A 17,056-nucleotide genomic window follows, 5' to 3' on the forward strand; every position below is an offset into this window, starting at 1 on the left:
CCTCCCCTCCCCTCAGCGCACACCTCACGCCACCCCTCCCCTCCCCTCAGCACCCCCCCCCCCACCACCACCACCGTCCCCACACCCAGCCGGCATTGGGCAACACGGTGCGAGTTTAAAAAAATATTTAAAATAAAAAAAAAATAAAAAAAAAAAAAAAAGGTAATAATGGAAGAAGTTGAGACGGCAGGAGCGAGGCGGGAGGCGCCGCGCAGCCCGGCTAATGACCCTTTTGTCCTCAGAGCACCACACGGGGCCTCGCCCCGCGCACAAGATGGAGGGCGGCGCTGCCCCGGCCCGCGCCGTGACGGGGCGGGAGGCCTGGCGGGCCTCAGCCCTCGCCGCGGCCTTTTCTTTCCTCAAAATCCGAGAACAGACCGAAAAACCCAACAAAAATGTAAAAAAAAAAAAAAAAAAAAAAAAGGCATTTTTCTCCCCCTCCCCCCCCCCCCCACAAAACTCCAAAAGATAGCCCCCACCGCGCTCCATTTTCCTCCCCCGGCACGCTCCTACAGCCACCACCCCACCACGCTTCCCCTAAAACAAAAAAAGAATAAAATAATTAAAAAATCACAAAGCCCCCCACGCTTTCTGTCCTGATATCCCCCCACCTCACACTTTCCTCAAAGAAAAAAAAAAAAAAAAAAAAAGAAAAAAGGATGGTTTATTACCGCGGCCGCCGGCAGCGCGGGTGACCTACAGCGGTCACGGCGATCGGTACCTCAATTTTTTCATTTTTTTCTCCTCTTTTTTTTTTTTTTTGTGTTCTTTTTCGGCCCGAAGCCGGCCCTCGGCGCTTCCCCCGGCGGCTGTGCGCGGCCCAGCAGCCGAAGGCGAAGGAGCCGCGGCGGGGCCCCGCCGCCCCGGTTATGGACGCACGAAGGGCTTTGTCATGCAAATGCCGCCCATGCAGCCACCCCGAGGGGCAGCGGCCCCGGGGCTGCCCGCAGCCCGGCCCCGTCCTTCAGGAGCCGGCAGCGGGGCCGCCAGCCCCGAGCTTTGCTCCCTTGGCCGCGGGCCGAGCCGCGGTGACCTTACAGCGCGGCGCCCTCCTCCCCACCCCCCCACCCCCCCCACAGCTCCCTTGGGGCTCGCTGCCCCCAAATCCCCCCCAAAAAAGCCGCCCCCAACCCCTCCCCGCCTGCCCTGCCCCGGTCTCTCCGCGGTAATTATCATCTCCTTGTTAATTACCTGCACGCACCGTGCCCCTGCCGCCCCGCCAGCGCCGGGTGCCCGCGGCCCCCTCACGTGGGCCCGCTGCTAGTGTCGGCGGCAGCCGGCAGAGTGTGCTGCAAACGCTGCGAAAAGGACGCCCTGCTCCTGGGAAACGACACTTTATATATATATATTTATATATATATATTTATATATTTATATTTAAACGCGGAGCGAGGCGTTGCAGCCGGCCCAGCTGCTCGCCCCGGCGGCAGGGAGTTCCCCCCCCTCACCCACCCGGTGCTCCCCGTGCCACAGATTGCCCTCAGGCATTTCGGTAACCTTCAGGGCTTTAATCCTCAAGCCCTCCGCTCCCACCGAGGTTTCTGACAAAGTTGGGGAAGTGCCGCAGTGCACATGGCCAGATGCGCCTGGCAGCCAGGCAGCCGGGGCTAGCGGGAGGCATTTGGGCGATGAAAAGCACAGGGAGCGGTGCTGGCCTGCAGGAAAAGAGCCTTGAGGAACGGTGTGGGACGAGCACACGCTCCTCCAGCCTCGCTCCTTGAGGCTTTCCTAAAGATGGACCTGCACAGAGACTGGCAAACACGCCACAAGACAGTGACATAAAAGTTGCTTGAAGCCCGGTGTTTACTGGGTGGCTTGGAAGTTGAACTGTTTGCTTGGGCAACAAGCACGTGCGCTTGGGTGCCTTTCGTTTCCAACCCCCTTCACTCTATGGGAGTAGAAATCCAGGGAGAAGTTAACTTCTGAGCTGTGCCTGGGGGCTGGCAAATGGTTCGATACGAGCCACACATCAAAACTGCGTTAAAACGTGAAGTTTGGGACCACACACACAAAAAAAAAAAAAAAAAGAAAAGGGGGGCGGGGGGCTTCGAGGGTAGAAGGATATTGTTATTATGCAATCAAATCAGAATTAGGATTAAAAGGACATTAGAACATATAAACAAAAGCAAATTCAGAGGCAAGGCACTTAAGCAAAATAAGCCATGGGCCACAGCGACTCATGCAATGCAGCTAGTGCTTGATTAAGGGGAACTGTTTCAGAAGCATATGCTACGTGTTTTTTCTTAGTTTTTCATTACTTCTTTTCTTTTTCTCAGGGTCAGTCTGGCTAGGCAGTCAGAACAGACTATTCTCCCCAGCTCCGCTTCCTCCCAGAATGAATCAAATGCAACACTTCTGATTTTCCTGGCTGGGAAAAGGCAGTAGGACAGATAGCGACACATTCGCAAGGGTTTGCAGACTGTCTTGTATGCACTCTTTTAGTCATGTGTTAGTACTCATGATATTAAACATGCACAGCCTAATGGGTGCACAGGATTTAATCATAATTATAACCATGTTTTAGAGAGTTTTTTTCAGGTGCTGTGTGCCAAGCAATTCTTGGTATTACTTGGCCGCTGGTAGCCAATAGCAGCCATCATTAATCAGCAAGTGCAGACATGCATTAATTCATACCCATGGTGAATAGCATCAGTGAGTAGCTGAGTGTGGGGAGCCAGCAAACCGGTGGCTTGACAGCTCATCATTCCCTTGGAGAAAAGGGTAAGGAGCAAGATAGGAATGTCTGCTGCCAATACAAAGCTTTTTTAAGTTAGCAAGAATGAGGGTCATCTGTAAAGAATTGTGGGTGGCTAGGCAGCAAGAAAAGATTAAACTCAGGGTAGATGAATGTAACGTGATGCGTTTGGGGAAACCTAGTCCTAAGTTTGCATAAATGACGGCGATATCTGAATTGGTTGCAGCCATAATTATATATAAATATATATAATTTTTTTAATATATATAGTTATATTTATGCTGCTCCACAAATCCATGATAAGCTTGCACCATGAGTGCCGTATCCAGTTGCATTTCCTGCTTTTCAGAAAGGATAAACTGGAAATGGGAAAGGACAATATGGGTGCTAAACTATTTGGCATTGCCTCCCTTGGAAAAAAAAAAAAAAAAAACAACAAACAACAAAACAGAACAGCAACAACAAAAAAAAACCAACAATCGAGTAGGCTTGTACTCTTCACCCAGACAAGAAATTACCTGGAAAGGCTAAGCCTGAGGCCTACCACATCCTAGGTGATTATGAGGGGATGGATGGCCATTGACTTTTGGAGCACACACCATCAGATTTGTGGGGGTAGGCTCTAGACAAACCTCAGGAGGTTGTTCATTCTTCCCGCAGTGCCTCTCTGCATGACTGTGCGCTAAACAGAAGGTGTTTCTCTGGCGCCTGGGGCAGATGGGCCAAGTATTTGGAAGAGGGCTGTGCTTATCATAGTGAATGAACACCCCCTCAGGCTCCGGAAATCCCCTGAGCTGAAAATAGTTGGAGGCTGTGGGAGTGTTGCAGAGGAGGTATCATGCATTTGCCTCATTTCTCCTCTTCCCTCAGTGTTTGCCCATGCCCAGTGGTGGAAATGGGGCCGATGGATTCATTATCCAAGACAGCAAGCCTCTTCCTTGTAGTCACTGAGAATCACGCAGTAGCTGACATTTAGATATTTAGATACCTGTGGCCACGTAGCGGCCATAATCCTGTTTGCTGGGGTCTTTCAAACGAGATTCAGCGTTCATCTATGTTGGGAATTACCTGCAGAGCAGCTGCTGTGCTGTATCTTTACATTTAGACTCACAATATACTTATTTCTCTGTGTCCACAGAGTCGTAATAGCAATCTGCATTCAGACACTTACCTACAACATAACTTTTTTTTTTTGTCCTCTTTCAGTAAAAATATTTGTTCCTTGAGAAACAGATCCAACAACGTCGTATTTTCAACGGGTTTGTCTTTCAAAGGGAGTGTCGCTGCAGAAAAAAATCTCATTTCAGCTCTCTCCCCTCTCCCTCTGATGGTTCAGGTGGTAGCATGAATTTTAGCCGCATTTGAGTTGTGTAGTCAGCAGCTGACCAGCCAATACACACACTCTGATTAAATGGTTGGCTGCTGCCTCCTAGCATGACTAAGGGATTGGATTTTGCCCAATGATTTCAAGTGTCTTTATGGGAGAGAACTTCTTGCCTCCTTGGGGATGCAAGGCAAAAAATACCGTGCCCTCTGAGATTATATTTCCATCAGGTTTTTAATTTGCTACACCTTTATCTTACATTACCTTAAATAAATAGAAGGCAAAGCATTCCTCGTGTCTTGGTGAAAGAGGAGCGTGTGACGTAGGAAAAATGAAGGGAGCTTGTTAAGGCCAAATACAAGTGCACCTGCTTGGGTTTGTACGTTCTCTTTCTGAATTCACCTATGCCATAGCTCAGAGATAGGCAGTGAGTCATCCTCTTGGACAGAATGGGACATGCAGAGTAAATTAAGTTTGTCGTCCCTCTGTGAGATCTCCTCATTTGTTCACGAGCTGTAGGAGGGGATTTTCGTAGTAATGTGACCTGTCTTCATGCTCCATTTATCATCTCCCAACTGATGTATATAATCTTGACTGAGCAGGTAGATAATGGAGGAAGCACGGAGAGCGTTGAATGCTTGAGCAACAGATCTGAAAAGCACAGGTAGGCAAGAACTGGAGTGCAAACGTGTAAAGGCCAAAACTGGCATTCTTTCCTGACAGGAGAGCCTAATGCAAGTTTGTTACTATTTTCCTGTGACAGAACATGATGGAATGTGAAATTACAAATTAAATCTCTTTTATTTGCTAGCATTTTTCATGACTTTTCTGTTTTATTACTTTTCTTGAGTAGGACTTGAATATGTTTGCTTTTAATAGCGAAGAAGAAAGATAACCAGAAAATACTGGTTTCACATCCATGAGCAGGCAAGTGTCAAGGCGTGATGAAAAAATGTTGCTTGCTTTTTATAGTTCCAGAGATCACCACAAAGCTGACTACACACTTCTGTTGCTGGCTGGCAGTCCAGGAAGAGAAATCCTCTTCCACTGCTTTACCAGGAAAGCCCATCTCCCTCCCATACAAAGAATGGGAAAATGTGGCAACACGGCAGACGTGCTCTGGAACTGCAGCACAGCAGCCCCTGATGATTTGGTAATAACTTCAGTGCAAAGAATAACAAAGCGGTAGAAAGATATATATATATATATATATTGATGAAACTAGGGCACTGGGAGGTTTTTCTGGGCCCCAGTCTGGGAGCAGCACTCCACGTGGGCCCTCGCAAGGGCAGAGCAGAGCGGGGCACTCATCTCCTCGCCCTGCTGGCCACTCTTCCCTTGGTGCAGCCCAGACCACAGTTGGTCTTCTGGGCTGCAAGCGCACCCTGCTGGCTCATGCCGAGCTTTTCCTCCACCAGAACCCGCAGGTCTCTCTCTCAGAGCTGCTCTCAGCGAGTCCTTCTCCCACCCTGCCTGTCCTCATGCCTGGGATTACCCTGGCCCAGCTGCAGCACCTCGCCTTTGGACTTGCTGCGCCTCATGAGGCTCACGCAGGCCCGCTCCTCAGGCTTCTCCAGGTCCCTTTGGATGGCATGGCATCCCTTCCCTCTGGCGTACTGACTGCGCCACGCAGCTCGCTGTCCTCTGCAACCCTGCTGAGGGTGCCCTGATCCCACTGTCGTTGATAAAGACACTAAACAGCGCTGGTCCCAAGGCAGACCCCTGAGGGACACCACTCGTCACTGGCCTCCACCCCCCTCTTCCCCAAATGCACAGGGCTTTCAGTGGGTAGGGACACTCACAAACCACATAAAAGGGATGTGTGAGCTGGTAGATTTATTTCTCTCTCAATATTCCTTTTTTTTTTTTTTTTTTTTTTTTTTTTGTCAGTTATTTAATGCATTCAAAGAAGCTTTTCCATAGCAACATAGAAACTTTGTCTAATGCTTTAATTACTTCTTTCTTTCTATTAAGAGCAGCTCAGGCATTTCTGAGACAGAAAATCAATACATCATCAATTATACTAATCTCAGGGACATGAGATCTAGCTGTATTGATGATGAAAGGCTGCACATTCTGGGGAAAAGTGTAGACTTCTGGCCTTCCTGAAGCATTTAAGGAGATTCACAATGTAAGCATTTATAAAGAAACTTCAGGTTTCTGCTGCATATAATTCAAAGTACCACACTCTTTTTAAAAATGATACTATAAAGAGAATCTTTCTGTGACTGCTTCCAAGTCAGCTTCAGTTGTTCCTGTCTGCAGAGTAGCTGGAAGAGAAAATGATGAAACAGCCGATGAAATCTGCTGTAGCAAGAAAACCATGTCCCAGTTTCCAGGATTCGAGCAAGATGCAACTCTTCCAGCACTTGCAGATCTCTGCAAAACGTTTTGGTGCTGTCAACCACGGGTTTGATCAGATAACATTCCCTAAAATTTGGTTTCCGACTATTAGCAACAAATGGGATGACTTCTTCCCACATGCGCCCCCAGGCCCCTGTTCTGCTCTTCAGGATGGACGCTACCGGGAACTGAGGCTGCTTCAGCGTGCTGGAGGACGGGAGGAAAAGGAGGGTGTGGGGTTGGTCTTAGTAACTGGCCCATGTATATTAGGTAACATGTAACGTGTGTCCTGGGCTCACAACAACCTAGCAGTGAGAGAAATATGGAGCCAACATATGGCTTAAGCCTCCCAGGAATGCGGGGCTATCTAGCAGGAGGTGCTTCGGAGATACTACATCATTCACAACGCCTGAATCTTGAACGTAATCTGAAAGTAAGCTCCGAGCATGACCAGAAAATAACTCCTGACCAGGGTCTTAACATGCTACTTGGATTTCTTGAATTAGTTGATTGTGTTTTCTTAGCTCTGTTGTGTTTCCTTAGGGGAAAATTTGGGTTTGCTTGTCCAGAAAGAATAACAGTGACCACAGCAATTTCGCATGCAGCATGAATAGATTTATCTCTTGGAACAGAAAAGTGGATTCCAAGGGCTTCAATCCCCCTTAAAAGCCGCGGGTTAAACTGAAACCATTCATGAGAGAAGGAAAATTGAAAGAGTTCTTGATGCTCTGAGCTCGTTCCTTACATGTTTGAGAAATGCACTGCATTCCTGTGTTACTTCCCCTTCATTCAAATATTTCTTGCTAATGTGCTCAAATCAAAGCCTTGCAGAGCAGCAGGTCCTTCCATTTTTATCTCCAGCCGGTTTATTCTCGGAATTGGTTTTCTTTGCTGAAGAGGTACACCGAGCTCTGCAATTTGCCAGAGCCCTTTTCCTGGGGATTGTGGTATGTCCAATTTTTGCCTGGAGCCTGGGGAGTAATTTGGAGTGGGGGTGGGGGAGTGGGGGTGGGGGTGGAATCTTTGTCTCTTCCCGGCCAGATTTGGGGTCTAGTGAAAGCACGCTGCACTTTTGTTGCAGGGGACTACAGTTCCTTGTTTTTTTGCCTCAGCCGGAGTTTTAATTACATCAGGGGTCAAAGGCTCCCTGTTTTCAGCGGTCTTTTGAATGCGGAGGCAATGGAATGATTCGCCTCCGAGCGGAGGCATTCACACTTCCCTCCACATCTGGCCGTGCCCTGGTGAAGACCCGTCACACGCCGCTGCCCACCATTGTAGCCGATTCACCACCACTGCAGACCCATGCTGGGAGGAATGTGATGCTTTTCGTGAGCCTGGGTGTGCTCTGCCTCTCTCACATGGCTGCGGATAAGCCTTTCTGTAGCACTCAATCAGCTTGGAGTTTGGTCTGCCAAAGTTTGTATCTAGTTTAAAAAAAAAAAAAATCACTTTTTAAATTTATTTTTTTCCCCTGTTTCTGTTTGTTTTGTTTGTTTTTGAGATTTTCAAGAGGTTCTGAATTTTGCATTTTTTTTTTTTTCTAGCTTGAATTTGAGGTATTTATGAGTTCCTACTCCTTTTTTTTTTTTTTTTTTTTTTTACAGCTTTTACGAGATGGCGAAGTCCTGGCAACATCCCATGGATTAATTAGCCTCTTCCTTGGTGTCAACCAGAGTCTGAAAGTGCCTGTACAAATTGCCTCAAACATCCGTGGACTTGGACGCATTATCTATATTACCCACTCCATCTATTCTCTGAGCACTGCTATTTCTGATCGTATATTAAGCAGCATGCAATGCTTTATCTCTGTTTTATTTTTCCTAGGTCTGCCCTTCCTCTTGTCAATGGGAGCCATCTTCTGGAGTGTCTTAGTGCAGGGAGTTACAACCTCAGTTTCTGCCCTAATGGTCTGGTAACTTTTTTTTTTTTTTTTTTCTTTTTCTTTTCTTTCACTCATTTTATTAATTCATGTGGTACCATGAAACTTGCTGTCTTACCTCTTCTTACCATTCCCAGAGTGATTGCTCAGAACTGAATGCTGCATCAAACATAAAATATGCATGCATAAAATGAGTTTACAAAAACATGTATGCAACAGATATACAACATACGAGTAAATATGTAAAATATGTAAATAAATAAGGTGTGTATACAACATAAAACCATCTTTGTTTGGGCAGAATCCTGGTTGCAAAGTTCCTCACGCTGGACATCAGTTGTGTTAACTCTTGTGTTTACCTGGGAAATCCCAGAGGACCCACTCGGTAAATAGTAAACTTTGGTGGCAATAGATAACAAGAATGTTACTTTCCAATTTAATCACGGAGTACAATAAATAAATAAAGCTAAGTAAAATGTGATATTGATATGATGCTGCAAACTCGTGTGCAGGAGCACCTGTCTAGAATGTGCTTGGAAACGAAAGTCAGACAAAGTATATTTGCTGGCTACTTGGCATTTAAACCATTCTTCCCAATCTTTTGATTTTGGGAAAACTCAGTCCATGTCTCCTTCCTTGGGCAGTTTCTGTAACTCCTGCTCAGCCAAAGCTAACTGAAGCTAACTTGACCAAAGCTGCCCGTAAGTTACTTACACATCCCAGCAGAGTGCTTATTTTCTAATTCTCTTTTTATGTCTGATGACTGTCAGATAGTAACTTCTGTATCATCTTATAGTAAGCGCTATACTTAGGCTTCTTAAAAGAGTTAGGATTAAATAGGAAGTCTACATGTTCCATAATTCCTTCAGAGAACACCAGCAGGATCTGCAGCGATATGGAAAATGTGACTCCCTTTTACAGAAGCCACATTACTTTCTTCTCATCTTTATGCAAGCATCCATTAACTTCTGTTATAGGTTCTAATAAGGTCTCTGATATGGAGACCAAATTTTCTGCTGTGTCATTTTCTCTGTCCCTCCTGAGGAATTCCTTGAAAAAAAATGAAAACCTGAAAGACTTGAAAGATTTATTTTACCTTAAATTACAGAAAGCGTTAAAACATTTTTTATTGATCTGTAGCATTTTTGGCGATTAAACGAAATAAAACCTCGCAGTTGTATCAGCTGAATTGAGAAAGCATGAACAGCATACAGAATATTCACGGGAATATTTTAATAGGCTTTTTGGGTAGGCTGTTTGCTTGAGAAAGCAGATATATTAACCGCTGATTTAGAAAGATTTAGCTAATATCTGTGACAACAACCACTAGAGGGTACTCTTATTTCTGTCCTGTGAGTGCCTTTGCACTTTCATCCTCATAGCTCATGGGGTAACCAAAACTACACAAATTTGGGTGAATTCATAATGGGTGGAATCTTGATGAGTTATCTGAAATCATGCATAAAGCTTGGCTCCATATTGCCCACCCAATCAGTCTTCCTCTGACTGGATAATGTCTAAACCAGGCAATTCATCCGCAGTGCAGCTTCACTTTAAAATGTTGTGGTGGTTGTCATTGTTTTAAATTAACACTGCCATAACAAGAGCAAAGATTTCCATCTAGCTCAGCTGCAAGTGTCACAGTTAAAAAAGTACATATTAAAATGTTTTGTACTCGATGTGAAATTTAATTATCTCTTCCAAAAAGGAAAAGATTTTTCATGTTTGATATTGCAAACGCTGCAGTCAGATTTTTGCAAGCAGACAGCCTTCTGCAAAAGGACTTGGATTTTGCTTTGGGTCTTGTTAGTGATTTTTCGGGGAGGCTGGTCAAGGGGGTTGCTACTCCATGTTTAAAAACACCTCATTTTCCATGTCCCAGGACACTCACAGCTGTGATGGGTCGTTCTCTAGCATGCACATTGCCAGCAGATCAGGGCCTTGTCTGTAAGTGCTGGTCTCTGCCGAAAGCAGCAAGAGGTGCAGGGACTCAGCAACTTCACAAGATGGCTCCTGGGTGCTTCAAGCTGGGAATTCAATCTGACACACAGCCCTGACACCCTGAGTTGGTGTGAAATCGTCCTTTTCGCTGAGTTTTATGGCCCTCTTACCCTCTGTGTAAAATGGGAGCGTATCCATCTTGGTTTTAAAACGCCCCTGAGATTTGTAACAGAGAGCGAGTGTAATGTTGGAGCACCACGGTAGGCACTGGCTGCTAGTCTCTGGTAGTCATGGTAGTCACTTGACAGCCATCTAGGCAAATACTTATGTTAAACATGACTCAATGTACAGGTAAGCCACTTGGCTAACCTGGTTTTAAGTGTGATGCTACGAGACTGCTGTGTTTGCACACACATCACTAGTCTTTTGTGCCGATTTATGCTGAAACCATAACAACTCCCAAGTGGACCACCCACCCTACGGTGCAGGAATGCTTTTTACACAATTGAGAGACCTTTAGGTTGTTTCCTTCTTTTTTATTTTTTTTTTTTTAAAGTCACGTTCCTCCGAATCTGTCATTTATAGAACAATAGGTGCAAATAATGGTAGCAATGTTCAGTTTTTCTATGTGTTCGCACTTGCTGACAAGAGACCATCAAGATTAGGGGAGGGAGTTTTGTTTCAGTCGGATGAGATTACTCCTGCTGCAATTCACACTGTGCAGTTCTGAATGAAGCAGGCAGCTTCTGGCCGATTTCTTTTCTCCCTTTCCCTGAAACTGAAAGGAGGCAGCCCTGAGAGGCACAACAACCGAAGCGAAAGCTGAGGTAGGTGCTTCTGAACTTGCCCAAACCGCAGCTCTGCCACTCTGGAGTCAGAAACCCAGGAATTACAACCTAGGGGCTTCTCTCCACAGCAGAGCTGCTGTCCGGCACCACAGGGCAGTGAAGGCAGACCTGTCTTTACGAGGGTCCTCCAGCAGCTCCAGGGTGCCTCTGCCAGGAACATCCGTGTTTCTCCGAGTGCCGAGTTGCTCCAGTGTTAGAGCTACCCTGGCAGACCTGACGCTGCTCCCAAATGTCCATTCACTGCAGCTGGCACTGTTTCTCCACACCAATTCTAATCCTATTTGTTGAAGGATATTTCCGAGACTTTCTTGCTGATGTATTTTGGTTAAAAATGCAGGTGTGCAAGGCAAACAGTGACGGAAAGCGCATCCTTTCTGTGCACCCTGTAGCACAAACATATTTCTCTGTATTTAATGTGACTTTCAGCCAGCACACAAGTCATGTGTAAGTCATGGGGACATATTACAATCTCCTCAAGACCCCACTGATCCCCTCTCAGCTAGCACTCTGTTGTGAATATGTAGCATCGCTGGTGATGACAGCCGCTGGCCAACAGCAAGAACGCATAAATGGTGAGGAGCACATCAGAGTCAGTAAAAATATCTGGACACCCATCAGAAACGAGGAGCAGGTTAATTAAACAGAGTTTAACTCATTTTAAATAATCTTAAAACCGAGCAAGCCAGCTCCGGTTTTCCTGCTGCTGGTTTACAAGATCTCAAAGCAGGTGGAGTCCATGCACTAAAATCGCCTTGTAGACAAAGCATGTCGTTTTGCAGCATTTGTCCCTCTTCATACACTAGCCCTGCTGACTAGCAATGTGTAGTTCAGTCCTGCTCAGAGATGAGAAGAGGAGCTGGAGATGAGCTAAATAAGTGTACCATTTCATAAATTTTAGAGACTTCAGGATCTAGAAAGTGGCTCTAGAACCAGGATTCCTTAACAAGTCTCCTTTTTCCCAGACAGAAATTTTGTCCAATCCAAAAAAATATATATATATATATATGTTTTTCTTCCAGCATTTGTGGGTGTCTGGTAGTCTATTCAAAGAGTGTGCAACCCAGCATAAATATCTCAGTATCTCAGAATGCACTATCAGTATCCAGGAATCCTGAGTGTAGACCAAGACGTGTATAGATGCACTTTTCTTTTTTTCATACCTCCAATGGATTCAAAAGTCCTGAAAGCTTCACAACTTCTGCGGTCGGCCTTCATGTGCTCAGCCAGACCTGGGTGTTCTGGGCACGCCTGTAAAATCACTCTCTGTGTGCCCAGTAAGTACAACGTGTGTACACAGCGATCAGTCTGCAACTGCGGCACCACATGCGTGCTTTTATCTGAAACATAATCTGGGATTAGATATGGGAGCCTCATACAAAAATGTTACTGATTATTATGTCACTACCCCAACCGAGAGTCCGATCTTGGATGAAAAGTCCTGTGTCAAGTTTGTGCTTGAGGCAGCTCGGCTCCAGCCACAATGTGTAAAGAATCTCCCACAAGATAACAGCATTCAACCACCATCGAAAGATTAATATGCATTGCTGGGCCAGTTTCTGTCGCTCCCGAGACCTCCAGCTGCACAAAAAAAGGCAAATGAGTACAGCTCCTTGGTTGACTATTCTAGATCTGGCCCAGCTCAGTGCGTTCAGCTTTAAACAATTCTGAATTTGCTTAGTAAACACCTCAGACAGCCCAGAAACTGGGGAAATGAGTGAGACCAAAAAGAGGTATATGCTTTGAGTGGCTTTCACGCTTATCTTTTTGGTCAGCAAAGAAACACATGAGCAGGTGTCTCCAACTTCTGCAAAGCCCTGTCAGACATGCTCTGTCCCCTGAAGTTTTCTGTTAGTGACAGGAGATGCTCTGCAGGTACCGTCAGCGTTGCAATGATTTATGCTTCCTTTCACTTCTGCCAGAAGGAGCAAACGACAGAAGAGAGAAAGAGAAAAATGAGGTTGTTGTTACTGAGCAGGTGGAGGGGATTTCGGTGAAGGGATTCAGCTGAGGGTGTAGGCCCAAGTTCTGCCTGCCTGCTCTAACTCTCCTGTTAGCCCCAACTAGCGTCCCTCCGAGCGATGATTTTGCTCACCCCTTGCAGCCTGGCAAAAATTTAGGTTTCTCATCTAAGCTCCTTTAAATTGCATGCAGCATTAATGGGGTGGGGGGCAGTGGGAAGCGCTGTGGACGATTTGGCCCCCGTGTTTTACGAAGGACTGAATCTGGCCCTATGGCAGACCAGCAGGCACAGTGTCATTGCCTGTTCCCACCTTTTCTGTAAGGACAGTAGCTCCTCAGCACAGACCTGTGAGGTTTGTGGGAGGCAACACCTGTGAGATCTGCGGGAATTGCAGAAAATCTGCAGCAGAAAATCCTTCAGCCGGGTAGTCAGAAGAGTGTCTGAGGGTGCTTCGGCGTGTGTAGCAGATGCAGCACCTCCCTGGTGCAAAGCCTTTCCAGGACTGCAGGGCAGGCAGCACAGCAGAGGTGCGGCGTGAGTCACTGAGCTGAAGGCTGAGCACTGAACCACCCAAGAAGTCTGCGGGCTGGTGTCTCAATCGCACATGGAGGATGTTCTTCTGTCAAAAGCGTTTATCTGCTTGGTTGAACGTGGACGATCAGTCCTGGCTTGCAAGGCTGGTCACACTGGATGGGATTCCAAGAATCTGACGGAGTTATGTCAGAAGGCATCTCTGGAAGTTTCCAGTCCAGCACCGTGCTCCTAGTTTTTTCCTCACATCCAACTCGTGCAACATGTGCCCAGGGCTTCCTCCTTTTCACTGGGCACCCCCAAGAAGAGCCTGGCTCTGTCTTCTCTGAAATGTCCTTTAGGCAGTAGAAGACTGTAATCAGATCACCCGCAGCAGTCTCTTTTCCAAACTAAAGAGAGAGAGTTGCTTTCCTACAAAGCATGATCTGTGTTTTGCAGAATGGCTTCAGCTGATAACTTATCTTTACTGCGGTCAAGGACATGTCAATCTCCAGCCCACTGCAGGGCAGCAAGGCACATCTCTAGATGTGCTTCAGAAGGCAGCCTGCTGACTGGAAGTAGCTGCAGACAGTTTTTAATGGTCACATGAAAGCAGTCTGTATGACACCAACACCTCTGTGAAGGAACAAAAAGGTGGGCTCTCACCACCAGGTATCAGTCCCTCTTTCAGGTGCTGCTGCACGAAGGTGAGGCCTGGCAGGGCGCATTCCCTGTGCCACCATGGCCCACACACCTCCCTGCTCAGCACCACAGCTCGCCGAGCTGGGTATGCTCCTCCTGACTACAACAGTGTTTCCCTTGCAGGCTTTGGAGGCTTTTCTCTTCTGTCGTGACTATGTGAATTGGCCTTGCGGGTTTTCTGAGCTAGGCAAAGCTGGTGGATATGCAACGTCTGGTGGTAACGGGTCACAAGGCCGACCTGTGGATGGGAGGAAGAAATGCCTCCTCCAGCTGAAAGTGAACCTGCCATCTGCTACTTTCGCTTGCTGCCTCTTTGGTCTCGTACCCAGACACACGAGCAGTTACTGGCTCCTGACCTTCGCTTTGCCTCTCACCGCCGATAAGATCTGCTTTCACGCTCGTCGTTTCGTTCTTCACATAGGCGTCTCTTGGTGTAGCTGGCTGATGAGGAAACTTTCCCCTGCTCCCAGTCATGCCCCCAGTACGTTTCCGTCCTTTCCCAGTTCTTCCACCTCCTTTCTGAGCTGGAGGCATAGAGGTTAAACATTGCTCAGTGGCACTGAAAGAGGAGGAGACTTAAATGGGACTGTTTGGATATGCTTAATAATTAGCTGGTTGTTAGTTTTTTATCTCACGTTGTCTCTGGCTGGCTGAAGGCTTCTCAGTGATGTAGGCAAAAATGACAACCTGGACAAGGTCTTCCCTGCATCACTGCCAGCTGCTCCTCTGTCCAGGTCCTGGTCCTCATGGCAGCTTCAGTAAAGGTCCCAGTGGTGTTGTAACCATTTCCATCTTGCCTAACTTACTGCCTGCCAAGACGTGTTTTGAAAGCAGTCCCTTCCCCTGCCCTGAGGATGAGAGCTGTGTTATTAACAGAGCACTTTTAAAGAAAGACTGCTGCTTTTATTTCATTCCCCTTGTTTCTCTCCTCTCCACAGTGGTCAAAAGGTACTGTTTCAAGGTGGCATCTGAAAAAAAACCTCACTCACTTGTCACGGGGAGGTTGGCACAGTGGTGACAGGACCACCCTAGCGATGTAACCTGAAGGTGTTTTCTGTATCCATTGCTGGGGCTGGTTTCAGCACCCAATCGCTTGCAAGCCCTGCAAGCGATTCAGGCTGAACTAATACCAGAGTTATTAAAGTACCTGAATCCCCTAGCTTTACTACTTGAAGGTGGCTTCTCAGATGTGCCTGAAGAAGCACAGACAGCTCTTCTGTGGAGGGAAGAACCACGGTGTGCACGTGTGTGTGAGGCAGAAAAGCACCCAGGACTGCAGGCGGAGGGAAGGCAGGCAGGATTTTCCATTTGCTGTCAGCATTTTTTAGATATTTGTAAATACCTGGGTCTGTATTTGGCCTAGGAGTCAGCCCCCATTTTTTTTCTCACAGCCCAGACTCAGAAGCTCGTTGTGCAGGGTGGTGGCAGCCCAGTGCCAGAGCAAGAGCTGTCCTAAGGGAGGCGAGATGCGCTCAGCAGAAGAACAGAGGAAGCAGTAGTCTGTAATTTACTACTAGGAACGAGGTGCTAGTGAGATGTGCTATGGTTTTTACAGAATTATCCTCTCATGCTGTTGAAATACTTTCTCCTTCCAAGTCATAAAATACAGTTGAAAAGCACAAACACTTCTTTAAGAGAGCAGTGAACAACAGATTATTGCAAACCATTTTTTCCAGCTGTCATCCCTGGTCTTCTTACCCACAAGCCATCCCCACAGTTCAAGGCACAGTGGTTATGGAGGTGTTTTGGATAAATGTACAACACCGTGCTGCTCAGTAATGAGATCTACATCACTTGTGGTAAGAGAAGACATGACGTGTATGCTGCTTTGGCCTTCAATCCCCTGGCAATTGTCCCTCCCTGTCCCCCAGTGCTGCTTCAAAACCCAGTTTTCGCCTAAACACTATCTCTGTGCTTTCCTTTAACTCCCACCCAATTCTGTGGGGGATCTTGGATGTATGAGCGCTCCTTTCTCTGGCTGCATACCCAAAATAAAGAGTTTTTACAAACCTAGAAGCTGGACAGAAATTTTGTGCTGCCCTGTGGCTCCTCGCAGCAAACACTTGCCCACTGGGGGAATCAGGTTTTCTCGTTCGAGGGATTTCTGTAGATGAGCCTCCTCTCAAAGCCCTGGCAGGATGAAGCCACTGCTGCTGGCAGCAATTAAAACTCATGCCATGAGAGGAAACGCTGGGGTTGGTGGTGTCCAGGCTCCTGGGGAGGAGGAGGAACAGCTGATGCAGGGCATTGTCATTCATACAACCCATGTGTCTGCATGGGTATCTGACCACATGTTTCAGCAGCTCTGCCTTTTTTTTTTTTTTTTTTTTCTGTGTGCGTTTTTGGAGATTGCTGGGGCTAAGGGAGAAGCAGCCCCACTCTTCATAGCAGAGGTCTATGGTGCGGGCATTTTATAGGGTGGCATACAGCACTGCTGGGAAAGAAGGGTGTGAGGAGGCACCGGCTGTGCCCAGGACCACCGAGGTGTGTCTGCACTGGTCGGTGAAACCAGGCTGCACCACCACGGTCACTTCCCCTGAGACCCCTGAGGAGATTTAACCAGGTAGACATGAGCAGAGCTGTGGCATGCAATGGCCCTGGTGATCCTTTGGGAAACTCCTTTAACTCTCATCACCCGCATCCCGGCAGGGTCAGGTCACGAACAAACACAGGTAAGGTCCCGATGGCACAGACCGCCTGCACCCCTGACCCCTGGGCACCCCTTTTCCTTCACCTTCCTTTCTGCAAGCTCCTCAGCAGCCGTACGGGCTGAGCAGATGGCGTGTGTTTCTGTGCTTATTTAGGGGACTCATCGCTTGGAGGGCTGCCTGCAGGCAGCGTGGCACAGGCACTA

General features: G+C 47.1%; 1 protein-coding gene across 1 annotated transcript in view; it reads right to left on the reverse strand.

Annotated features, from left to right (window-relative positions):
* Positions 1 to 17,056, reverse strand: part of ACO1 (aconitase 1) — a 340,782-nt gene that overhangs the window by 265,019 nt on the left and 58,707 nt on the right. The gene's annotated exons all lie outside the window — the stretch shown is intronic.

The sequence above is a fragment of the Aythya marila genome, assembly GCF_965140915.1.
Source record: "Aythya marila genome assembly, chromosome: Z".
In the NCBI taxonomy this organism is placed as follows: Eukaryota; Metazoa; Chordata; class Aves; order Anseriformes; family Anatidae; genus Aythya; species Aythya marila.